At 38.4% G+C, this 11,856-nt stretch overlaps 1 protein-coding gene across 2 annotated transcripts in view; it reads right to left on the bottom strand.

Moving 5' to 3' along the window:
* Nucleotides 1-11,856, bottom strand: part of Fas1 (fasciclin 1 Fas1 domain-containing) — a 328,849-nt gene that overhangs the window by 241,561 nt on the left and 75,432 nt on the right. The window lies entirely within an intron of this gene.

The raw sequence follows: 11,856 nt of genomic DNA on the forward strand, positions 1-11,856 counted from the left end.
CCTTCAAAAGTGCAATGGGGAATCGAAGGAAGCCCTGGCACTCCCGTCCTTTTTCCGCGGGCAGATTACACGACTCGATTCCGTGAGTTTTTCGCGCTTCGAATCAACGGATTTTCTCCGTATTATGAGATCCAACGCTCCTTTTCACCCTCCCGAGTCCGAGGGGGGAGTGTTGCTTTGAGTTTTCCTTGTTTGCAGCATAATGGCGTGCGCTTTCGATGAATCAGGTTTTAAGTTGCAGGGAATTTTTCTACGGTACTTTGTAGCAAAGGCAGAGTTGCACGGTATAATTTGTTTGCAACACATCATTCTCCATTACATATATACCTGATCAATAATTGAAACTCGGCAGAATCTGGTCACTGTTTTGCTATCTGTTTCAAAAAGTTTCTAACGATAATTATACGATTGAAAAATGTGCAATTCAAGGCTGTTGTACTGAATACATCTTTGTACTCGCAAAATAAGTTAAGGTTCAACGATTTTTTCCAATACGATTATGATGCTCAGATAAGGTAACGGACCCGATAGTCGATAGCTTTAGGAGTAGGATCAAATACACTGACGTTTGATTACATTAATAATATAAAGTACGTTAGATTAGAAAAACCGTATGTGTACCGAATGTCGATAGTTACGTCACAGATGTAGGGAATGCCGATAGTATGATGTCCCCAAATAAATATGTAACTACCAGAATCTGTTCATGAAATAAATTGCATGACAAATACAGGAATTCTCATGTTCCACGAATAGGGACATTTACCGTACCCAACTCTCAAATCTAAAAGAAAAAAAGAATTTCATACAATTTTTTAAAGAAATTTTTTCGAAATTTACTACGTTTCGGAACCGAGTGCCACAACGTAAAAAGAAAAATTCTGAAACATTTTTAAACTCTCAAGGTTGAAACTTAGTTCAAAAAAGTAGAACGTAGACGAAAAATGTATGTGAGTAAAAGAGTAGCTATCATTTGTTTTTAAATATTTTTTAAAATCATTGATTGTTTTTGGAAATTTTTTATCCTCAGAATTATTTATGAATCTAAAATTAATTAGAAAAATAAAATATTTACTCTATCTACGATTCAAATATTTATTCTTGTGGTAATAACCGTTACATTATTTACCATCATAACTAATACCAATCATTATTTTAAGAATAATTGTTGTCTCCTCACTCGAAGCTCATTATGTTAAAGTGACACCCATAGTTTTTTTTATCTCATTTTAGGAAAAAGATGGCGTCTAAAGTCGATAACAAAGATATTTATCTTACCAATGATTTCAATTTACTATACCAACTTGTTGTCGAAGGGAAAAATTACCGTGGCTTCACGGTTAAAAGTGCATCTAACTGAAATTAATTATGCTGCGATTTAAAGCATTACCTGGGAGATACTGTAATAATTATAGTAACACTTGTGTGATCCTTACTTTACCGTACCAGAGGACCTGACGGTATTAATTTCCTTGAATCGGTAATAATTACTCATCGGTAAACGCCACGTAGATCGAAATGCGTAACGATACACCCACGCGGCCTACATAGACGTAATCGAAATGCACCTTAGTGAATTGAAACCACTTTGGCGTATCGCATGGTCGAGACCGCACGATACTCGTAAATCGAATACGAGTCTAATCACCGACCTGGTATCCATCTAAAACGACCGAGAATACATCAAGCTCGCGTTGTTGGTAACATTTCGTGATTATTGTACGATGGATTTTTTCTTTTATTAGACAAATATTTGACCTTGGAGGTGGAAAAACATAATGATGAAGATACATCGGGGACGAGTGTTTTTTCATCCACAATCATCACCTGTAAACTGCGTTTTCCGCAAAGTAGCATATACCTTTCCATCCAGCCTGTGTCTTCCATCATATTTTTCTTGACCACGCGACTCTACCCCTCACACGCTTCAACGACATACAATGCTCCTGAAGAATAACACTCTAAACCCATCTTTCGTCCTGCGTCACTTAGCGACAGACAATCAAGTATACAGACTAGGCAGATGGCACAAATCTTGATGGGTGTGTGTGTGTGTGTTTGTGGTGGGGCGAGGACCTAAAGTTAATATTGACCATAGCTACGTTTACGGGGGTAGGCGCTCCCCAGGTGACGAGTTGTCTGTCTGCGTGTGTGTACAAACGGACCCTCTTGCGCGAATAAATAGCAAAAGTATTAGGTTACGGGTGCAATGGAGAGAGGGAGAGTTGATTGACGCGCCACTAAGCGCCGAGTTTGTTTGCTTATGGAACGATGGGAGGAACATCTGCACGCGTGGTTTTTTTTTCTTTTTTTTTTCAAGTTGAACCATGTCTCCTTGGGTGGATGGTTTTTTAATGATATTTTCTTTCTTGTCTCAATCCTATCTTTAACGATTGATTGTCACGTGACTCTTTTCATTCGTTGTGCGATTGGTTAAGATGGACCACGTGGCTTATTTGGTAGGAGTAAAAGAAAAATTAAACTGTTCAAATTGTAATAACGCATTGAAACAAATCAAGTTCCCACTGTGACAATGATCTAAAATTATGATATTTTTTACTTGTTTGTCCTTTTAAAAGAGATAAGTAGATAAAAAATTCACATTTTAATTTCCCTCAAGATTATGGAATATAATAATATCCGTGAATAACTGTAAAGGCAGTCACAATGGTTTGGATCAAGCCATCGTAAAAATCTAAACATCTCATTGATAAACCACTAGTTCGTGTTTGTACAGCGAGTGAGGAAAACATTGTCTTACGTAACAGATATACTCTTGAACGAAAAAGGAAAAAAATAAGGAAGAAGATGCTCCTCGCACGATTACGCAAAGTGCATTCCAGCGCGCACACACATTTGCGTAACGAGATAGCAGATGCGCTACTGCGGGAGAAACGCACTTTTCGCTCAACAAACGTATGTGTACACAGCACCAGACAGCGAGAAAATTGAAAATACTTACGGACCCCCCATAGCCCCCCACTACTCTTGGGTACATCGACTATCCTTCTCCCCCGCCCCCCACTCCCTATCTATACCCATTTTATCCGGATACGGCTTCTCTCTTGGTTCCTTTCATCGGAGACTCTACTTCTCGCACTTCTCGTTCCTTTCCGCGTAATCTCCTCGTCGTTTATTCTGTCTCCTTTATTTTTCTCGGAAGACTCTGCGAATACTTATTCGTTTCTTTTGCTTTCATACTAGGAAAGACTCCAGTGAATTGAATCATCATTTGGTGGCTCAGTTGTGTCATTGGGTACATAACATGTGGGTGCAAACAAACTATTTCCTCGTTAAGTTTACATAAAATACTCACAGTAGTGTTGTGATAGTACAATAAATAAATGACCCATACAGTATATTACAGTGGCTGTAATAATGAAAGGCATAGTGGAATATGTCATGACTAGAGTGAACGTTTAAAAATTGAAGCGTCCCGCAAGACTGAAACGTGACGATTTTATCGACACTGCATACGTACACGAATCTCTACAAAGTTGAAAAAATCTTTAAAGTGCCATCGAACTCGGGGCGTATCGCGTACAGATACATGTGTATCCGAGACTTCGCCAAAGTACCATTTCAGTGGTATTCGCGAGCCACTCAACGAAATTTCGTAGGGATGGGTCGTACACAGCCGCTTCTCCACGAGAACTGATTTTTCAGCTATACCAAGCATTTCAAAAGGAAGGAAGAAAAGTTTCATTCTACCAGCGTACCTATAGCCAGAGCAGGGAAAATGTCATTTTTGCGGAGAGAGACTCACCTCCAGAGATGCTGCTCTGGACTTTCACGTAGGGACGTGTGTGTATATGTATGTACCGGGGGTTATTGGGAATCGACAATCGTCGAGAAAAAGTTTGCGGTGGGATGTCAACTTTTTTCCAACTTCCCGGTGATTCTTCTTTTTTTTTTTTTTTTCCTAGAGCGCCAAATCGCCCGAGACAAGTTTCGAGGTTATCGGTTCGAAGACAATTGGCTTACGTTGTGGGGATGCGTGTCATTGACTTTCGATTATTTGCAGTTGATGGGCGTGTGATTTGACGATCGAAGGATTCGATGATATGTATCATCGCTGACGAAAGTTACGAGGAGCATTTACTACTGGGATGAAAAATCAGGTTCAAAGTAACGGACGAGCTTTAGGAGTTTTGAGGAAAAAAAAAACAAGTGGAAAAACATTTAATCAACGATAGAGACTTTTCGGGATTGCGTATCGATTTCGAGCAGTAGTATTGGCTTGCCGTTGGAATTCATTTCGACCGATGTAACAGTTCTCCGCGGAATACGAAAGAAAAGAGCAAAAATCCTTTATAGCTAAAAATTGGTCTTTGTTTCGAGTTACTTTGGATAAGAGATTGTATAAGTGCTTTTACAGAAACTAAAAATATAACGTTTTTTTTTCTTTTCAATTAAATAACACGTGGCAGACGTGCTGTTGCTACTATTGTTATTAGAGTCAGTTCTAGACAGTTGTATGTCAAGTATTCAAAATGAACACAAAAATGTAAAGAAACAAAAAAAGTTTTAGTAACCATACACAGTTTTTAATAGATTTCACTTTTTTGTACTATTTTAGAATTTTTCTTTTAAAATCGAAATCATCCGATTAGATTCTATTAATAACTCACAAATATTATACGTTTTTTAATTTAAGAGCAATCGGATGATAGAATACCGTTTTCAAAATTTACATGGATAAACATTTAATTTTATCCATTTATTTTTTTGAGTAAAAAAACTCCTTTGTGTTCGAAAAAAGATAGTGAATTTTTGAATATGTCTTGAAATACAACTTTTATTCAGTGATTATTGCTATTTTTGGTGCCCAGAGGGATAACTCCCTTAATTACGAGTTCTACCTTAAATTTTTCCTCCAACACTGCCAAACTAACGACTCTTTTGATATTTGATATTTACTCCTCTGCGGCTTAAAAAAGAATTCTTTTAACCGATAAATCCAAGAGCTGCCAAAGATTGATCTGCACAAATCGAAACAAATAACAAAGACAGAGAGAGCGAGAGAGAGAGAGAGAATGGGAAAATAAACGAGCCAAGATTTTACACGCGGGAACTGCACCCCTGTGCGCACGGTTCAGGAATCGAAAGGCCGCCATGGAATAATCGTCTGTCCCACTGCGACGACGTCGCATTGGGAGCTCGTCACCCGCCGAGGCTTCACGTCTCTTCGTTATTTTTCTTTCGAACCTCTTTCTTGAAAAAAAAAAAAAAAAAGAAAAAAACACGCCCTCGCCTGAACTAGAGGAAGTAAAGAAAAATCCTTGGATATTTTTTACTATTACGAAATTTTTTTTTCGAGATCATTTAGTTTGTGGAATCATTTTATCGTATCTTAACAGAATCAGTCCGTAACCAAGTAAAATCATTGAAATTCTTCATAAGTATACGTTAACTGAAAAGTACTGTAATAGCATCTAAAATCTTACGAAATTGGGAAAAATATTTAAGTAAATTCTTCACGGGTGAAGAAGTGTTTCAAACGGTTTGTAAAAAAAAGACGATGAATTAATCTGTCAAGTGTTAAATTGTATGTGTCAGTGTAATCCCTAACTATGCTCACTTGTATTGATATATTATGTATTTATTTTAGAGTATTTACCGTGATTTTTTTTATAATTACAATTGCGATAAAAAATTCCAACATTGGAAATGATTATGTCTCTCACATGTGTATTGCCCTTCTATAAAGTAACAAGTAAAGCCACTCAAATATTTCATATGATTACATCGACACTAATGTTTGACATATATCTAAGATCAAATTATAATGAAACGAAAAAAAAACACTTTGATGATCATTTTTTATAGGGTAGCTAATGACATCATTATGAAATCGTTTGGAAATAGTTATTGAAATCAAGATAGAATCGTTTTTGATTTCGTTGTTGAGATATTCGTGGAATCGTTTTGAAATCATTAAAAATTTTTTAAAATCTATAACTGTTTAAAGTCCCCACATGATCTTGAAAATACTCTCAGGTTCTGCATTACATTTTACAACTGAGTCTCATATTTAAAACATTAAGAACACTCGAGCGAGAGAAATGCGGTTACCGTGAAAATGAACTTACCACGCGTTTTCCGAGAGTTTCATAAAGTTTGCTCATTGTCTTCCAAAGTCCGAGAACACGGTTTATCATAAAATCATTTGCAAAACCATCAACACCACGCGTATCGTCAATAACGAAATGCCAACTTTGAAAACTCGATTAAAATCCACTCGCGTCCGGCTCAAGACGGAGTCTATTAGCCATCCAAAATGTCTCTCGAACTTTGACGCTTATGAATTTTATTAGTAAACCTCCCCATCAGCCACGAAATCTCGTTGCACAGTCATCCTAAAGTTATAATGTCAATTCTGTTTCGACAGTAATATCATTCCAGCTGACAAAGGGAAGCTCGTTGCCTTTTGTCAACTTTTTCCCTAAACCGTACTCACCCGAAAACTACACTATTCATCCCGAAACGAACCAGCAAACAACCGCCGTACAAAAGCAAATGGGCTCAGCAGGGGGTGGTGATTAGACCAGCAATTTGCGCGCCCCTTCCGTGTGTACAAATGGCTGTAAATATATTAAGCAGAACCAAACTAACCCACATGTTAATTATAACGAGGTGTGTATCGCACGTCCATCCTATCCAGTAGATCGACAGGTTTTTTCCTGCTCTAACAAGTTTTAATCCACTCTCTAAATTGCAAATAGTGACAATTTCACTATTTGTAAAAGTGAACAAAATTTTCACTGGTGAAATAGTTGGAAATTCGGGTCGTTCATTCGCACCCATTAGATGTAAATTTTTATTATAAATATTCATCAGTAATCCAATGAACTATCTTGATCCAAATGAAGGGAATTGTACAACCCATACACGTTATTCCGAGTGGTACCAGCAATAAGTTTACCAACTAATTTAAACAGTGATAGAAGTAGTAAATATTCACAGTTTCGCAGTAATTTCCGTAATTTCATAGTTAATATCCACAAGTTCAAATAAGTTATGAATATACAAATTTGAAACAACAAAATCCCTTGTACATCGCTATACTTACCACTATTTTAAATTTAGAAAGGACCTTTGTGCTAAGCTCGTGTATTTAGAAAAAAAGTCTCTATTCGACTTTCCAAAGAAAACTCCCAATAACCCCTCAACCACCGGCCAACTGAACCTACTAAACAATATCGTGTACGACACCCTACACCTGGCCGAAGTATCACCATCACTCTTCTCCCCTCAAGTTCCATCCCCTTCCTCCATGTCCCATCCAATCCACTTATTATGGACTTTTTTTTCTTTTTCTATCACCGCAACCTGCAGTGGGATCTAAGCTATAAATCCCACACCACCCGGGGCCAGCCAGCACCCGACGACATGACGTGACTCCGGAGCGTATATCATGTAGCCCTTAATTGCCCCAGCTCCTCTCTTGAGCCAGAAATTGAGACGCTGGTCTTTCTTGTCCTTGTCTACCCCGTAAGTTGTTACCGGCGCATCCGGCAGTCTATATACCTACACCTGGTTAGCTCGGGGTTGCACCGAAGGGTTCGCGGATTGTCGGGAATTTGAATTCGAGCTAAAGGGATTGGATTGTCTCATCACCCCTTCAAGCGGGATTTTCTTCCAATGGGCCATTGGTGTGCTCACGTTGAGTGTTTTTTTTTCCACAATTAGTGAAAACAACTAGTTAATCCACCACCTGTTTTCCAAACCTTTGGCAAAACACGTGAACCTCGAAAAAACGGGGAATCCACATCCCATCAATCCAAGAATCAAGAATGAAGATTTCGACAATTCCACCCTTCCAGAAACTATCCGCATCCCAAATGTCACCGTTGAAACAGCTAAAGGGACAATTGGGCGAGCCCAACGGTTCGGGTCTCGTTAAAGGAGCCCCTGCTTGCTTTATATCTCCGAGTTGTTGGAGTGTACGTAGACGTTTCCGGGTTAACGACGCGCCACGCGAAATGTGCCTTTGGATCGTTGTACGACCACATACACCGCGTCCTGGATTCTTAGGAGGTCACATTTACCAAATGGGAGTTTTGCCAAGGTGGGCTGTAATTAAAAACAAGCCACGCACCCGGCAGACGTTGATTCGAGTAAAGATCCCACGGCGTTTATTGATGGGCAATACAAGTGCATTGTTCTCGCGTCGATCTGTCGGAGTTGTGCCCTTGCTTTTGTGGGAAGAAAATCGATGACCTTACTTTTGAAGAAGTCGCCTTTGATATTCTTTCGACGGCTCTTGTATAGGATCGCAAAAATTTTTTTATCGTGCGATGGAATCTGTTGATCATACGAAAACCTCGTCTCTTGTGATTTTATAGCTGGTGCGAATAGAGGCGACGTGTGTTTTATTGGGCTGTAAAACGACGGTGTAGCGGAGACCCTCGGAAGTTTAGGGGTATCGGGTTCGCTGTTTCGCGAAATTTAATTTTCAATGAAAGCGGGGGAAAACGCTCGGTTTTGGAGGGAAGAAAGAAATTGAATTGGAAAGTGTGAAATTTCAGACAGGGCTGGCTCGTAAAAGCTGCAGTGAGTGAGGAAAATTTGTTTTTTACGCGTGCGATAAAATAATCAGCGAGTGGAGGATGAGGGATTTATTTACCGTGACCGATTTTGCATCCTCTTCGACGATTCTGGGGGTTGTACCAGGCTGTGTAGGTATAGTGATGTGAAGTATACCAGAAGCATGTTCTTGGCATTTTGAAGTTTCTTTTACGTACCTGCAACACAAAAACATCATCGTTGAGAAAAAACTACTAAATAAATCGTAGTTGAAGTTTACTTGTGATGGTTTAAAATTACAACAAATTATCGATTTAACATTAATATTTTATGGTTGTAAACATTACATTCAAACAAACATTTCATCTTCTGGTAAATTTTACAAATGTTTGGCAGGTATACGAAAATGTAACGTCATCAATTTTTTATTTGAATGACTAAAGTATGAGTATTTAATAATTTAATAGAAAAAAAATAGTGTTATTATCTGAAAATATTTCATGGTTTTTATGATGATTCAAAAAAAAATTTTTTTCCAAGATTTTGTTTCTTCCAAAGATTTTATATAAAAATCCACGACTAATGTAAATAGTACGTTCACAACAAAAATATCATAATACATATATGTATACCTTGACTGTCCCATTTTTTTGTTACAAAGCAACTAATAATTAGTTTAATGGATTCTGACAAAATTACTTTTAATACTTTAGGCACCTAAAAACTAATATGATAATGAGTGTTTTTGAAGTAGAAATATCGATTTATTTGTTTGTATACAAACAAATAAATCGATATTTTTACTTTGAAAACACTCGTTGCAAAACTTTCTTTATTTACCTATAAAAAGGGCATATTTGTGTGCACCAATTTAGTACCGCATTTTTCGTTGCACTTATTCACTAAAGTATTTATTTAATTCAATAAATTGTATTTTATTGTATACCTTCAAACAATCGTTAATTTGGATTGACGAAATATTTTTTTCAGCAGATGAATAGTTCATTTCAGCACCGTTTAAAAATAATCTCGTTTATCTCTTTTTAATTACGTGTGAAAGTTTTGTCAGAACAGCGTTGCCAAGAGAACGCGTTTCAAAATTTTACCTGTAGCTGTACGCGCAGTCAATTACCATTATTTTTCTATTAACGTTCCTCGTTCCTAAAACAAATATAGAAATCACCTCATCCACACTGAATATATTGGCTTTTTTTTTAAAAGTTTAATTGTACACATCACCATTTCCGATTCATCCACAAAAAGTGGAATTAAATTACATCTTTTTCTTATTAAAGAAAAAAAAAAAATTTTTATCCAATAATTTAAAAATCTCATATGTATCGGATCGCCTCGAAGCCGAAAAACTAACTTCTCTCGTAAAATTGCAAGACTCGCGAAAAAAAGGGCAAAAATCCGGTTAAATATCAATAACTCATATAGCTCAAACGTGAGTTCCGGACGCCAAATTATTCGGTGTGGCCCTTAGTCACGATAAAATCGATATGCGGGTATTTTCACACGTGACCAGCCGGTTTTCTGCCAAGTGTCGTTGGTAACGAATGGAGAAGGTAGAAAAAGTGGGGGTGCGTGGGGGGTAAAATAACTAATGGCAGAGCGACGAAGCCGTCCGGTCGCCATCGGCGTTGAAGTGCTTCCATAATTTTTGTTTTCTTCTTCCAAGGGAAACAGAGGGAGATCCATATTTATACGCGAAGGCTACATTGATTTTTGCGACGACGACTCGCTAGCTTCTAGTTTTAATTGGCGGGACAATGTAACAATGGCCGTATATATACACCACGTGGTGTGTGGTTTGTTATTTTTCACGATTCGAAGGAAAAATCGAGCAATTTCCACAAAGGCCCTCGAGAGAATACCCATCGAAATCCACCAATTCGCAGCGGACCACCTACATTGCACCCTTCGCGAGGGATGAACCATATCTATTAAAGCGTGTGTGCAAGGGTGAGTGTTCGCGACGTAGGAAAGACGAGGGGAGGTGAGGACTGAATCTCTGGATGAGGGCACGGGGGGATGGGGATTTATAACCCGTTCTTAAAACCATTTTTCCAAGCGGCCCAATGGCGCGCGAAATCTTTTCTCGATTGCCGCGCGTTTGAGGGATCGGCGGTGAATAATGGGGCCGCCCACGCACTCGATCCTACGGGGCTCTGGGAATAATAGGATTTCTTTTTTTTTTGTACGTGTTGTATGTGTGTGTGTTTTTTTTTTTACTTTTTCATCAATTCCGTGCAGTGAATCATCCGCCGATGGCTCACCGAAAGGTTTTTTTATGGAATGTGTATTGAAAGAGCAAAAAAAAAAAAAAAACTAAAGTTTACGCGAGAATGAGTATATGAGACAATGCTATGAATACGACCTGAAGCGCTTTTTTTTCTTCTGCCTTTGAAACGTACCACGTACTTGTGCGTGTATTTTACTATTTTTATTATCTGCTTCAAAAAAAAAAAAAAAATGTACTATCATCGATTGGACGAAAAAAAAAAACTATATATGTAAGTTCCGCGTCAAAGTGCAACAACCAAAATGGGTACGAATGGGTAACCAAGAGATAACGTCGAGGAGTACAAGGGGCGAAAATTTAATTAAGGCCAAGAGAGCACCAACTCGTCCCTGCCCAGGTGCGAGTTCCCATTGAGCGCCGACCAAGTCAAACAAACACTGGCTCAAACTTAATTAATTTTCAACTTTGCCCCACTGAAATGCGCGCATCGACGAGAAGCCCATCACTGCGAAAAACCAACACCTGCGCAATTAGCACGCGCGTCTGGATGAACTGTACCACACAAATGAGTATACAGAGGTATTTATCGCGTGGGTGTACGGGTGCATGCGTCCGATTGCGCGACGCTCCTTTTTCCAAGTGATGTAAAGGTAATAGCAATAGAGTGTATTCTGGAATGAACTGGAAAATTGCATGGACAGGATGAAGATTGCGTATTGAGACAAGTGGTGTTACGAGACACGGGTGTGTACACGTATATATCCACGTTTGACGGGATGTCGGAGCTTTTTGGTAATTCAAGACAGGAGATGCGATTTTTGTTTGATTCAATGGGGATGTTAATTAGCGATCACCATAACAAATACCTTTTTTAGTTTGGCTTTGGATGAGGTTGGGAAAATTTAAATACGAAAAAAGTTGCATGTTGAACTCCCGCAGTGCTTCTCACATTACAGATAATGACAGTGTCAAACTGATGACCTGGTGGAAAGAGCCGCGACTGCAAGTCGCATTGATAAATATTGATCCTTTTTTTTTTTGGCCAAAAAAAACACAAAAAAAAAAAAAAATGACGCGTGAAG

This window comes from Copidosoma floridanum, unplaced genomic scaffold (assembly GCF_036245765.1).
Source record: "Copidosoma floridanum isolate Cflo_tuat_1 unplaced genomic scaffold, Cflo_Japanese_pri ptg000025l, whole genome shotgun sequence".
Lineage (NCBI taxonomy): Eukaryota > Metazoa > Arthropoda > Insecta > Hymenoptera > Encyrtidae > Copidosoma > Copidosoma floridanum.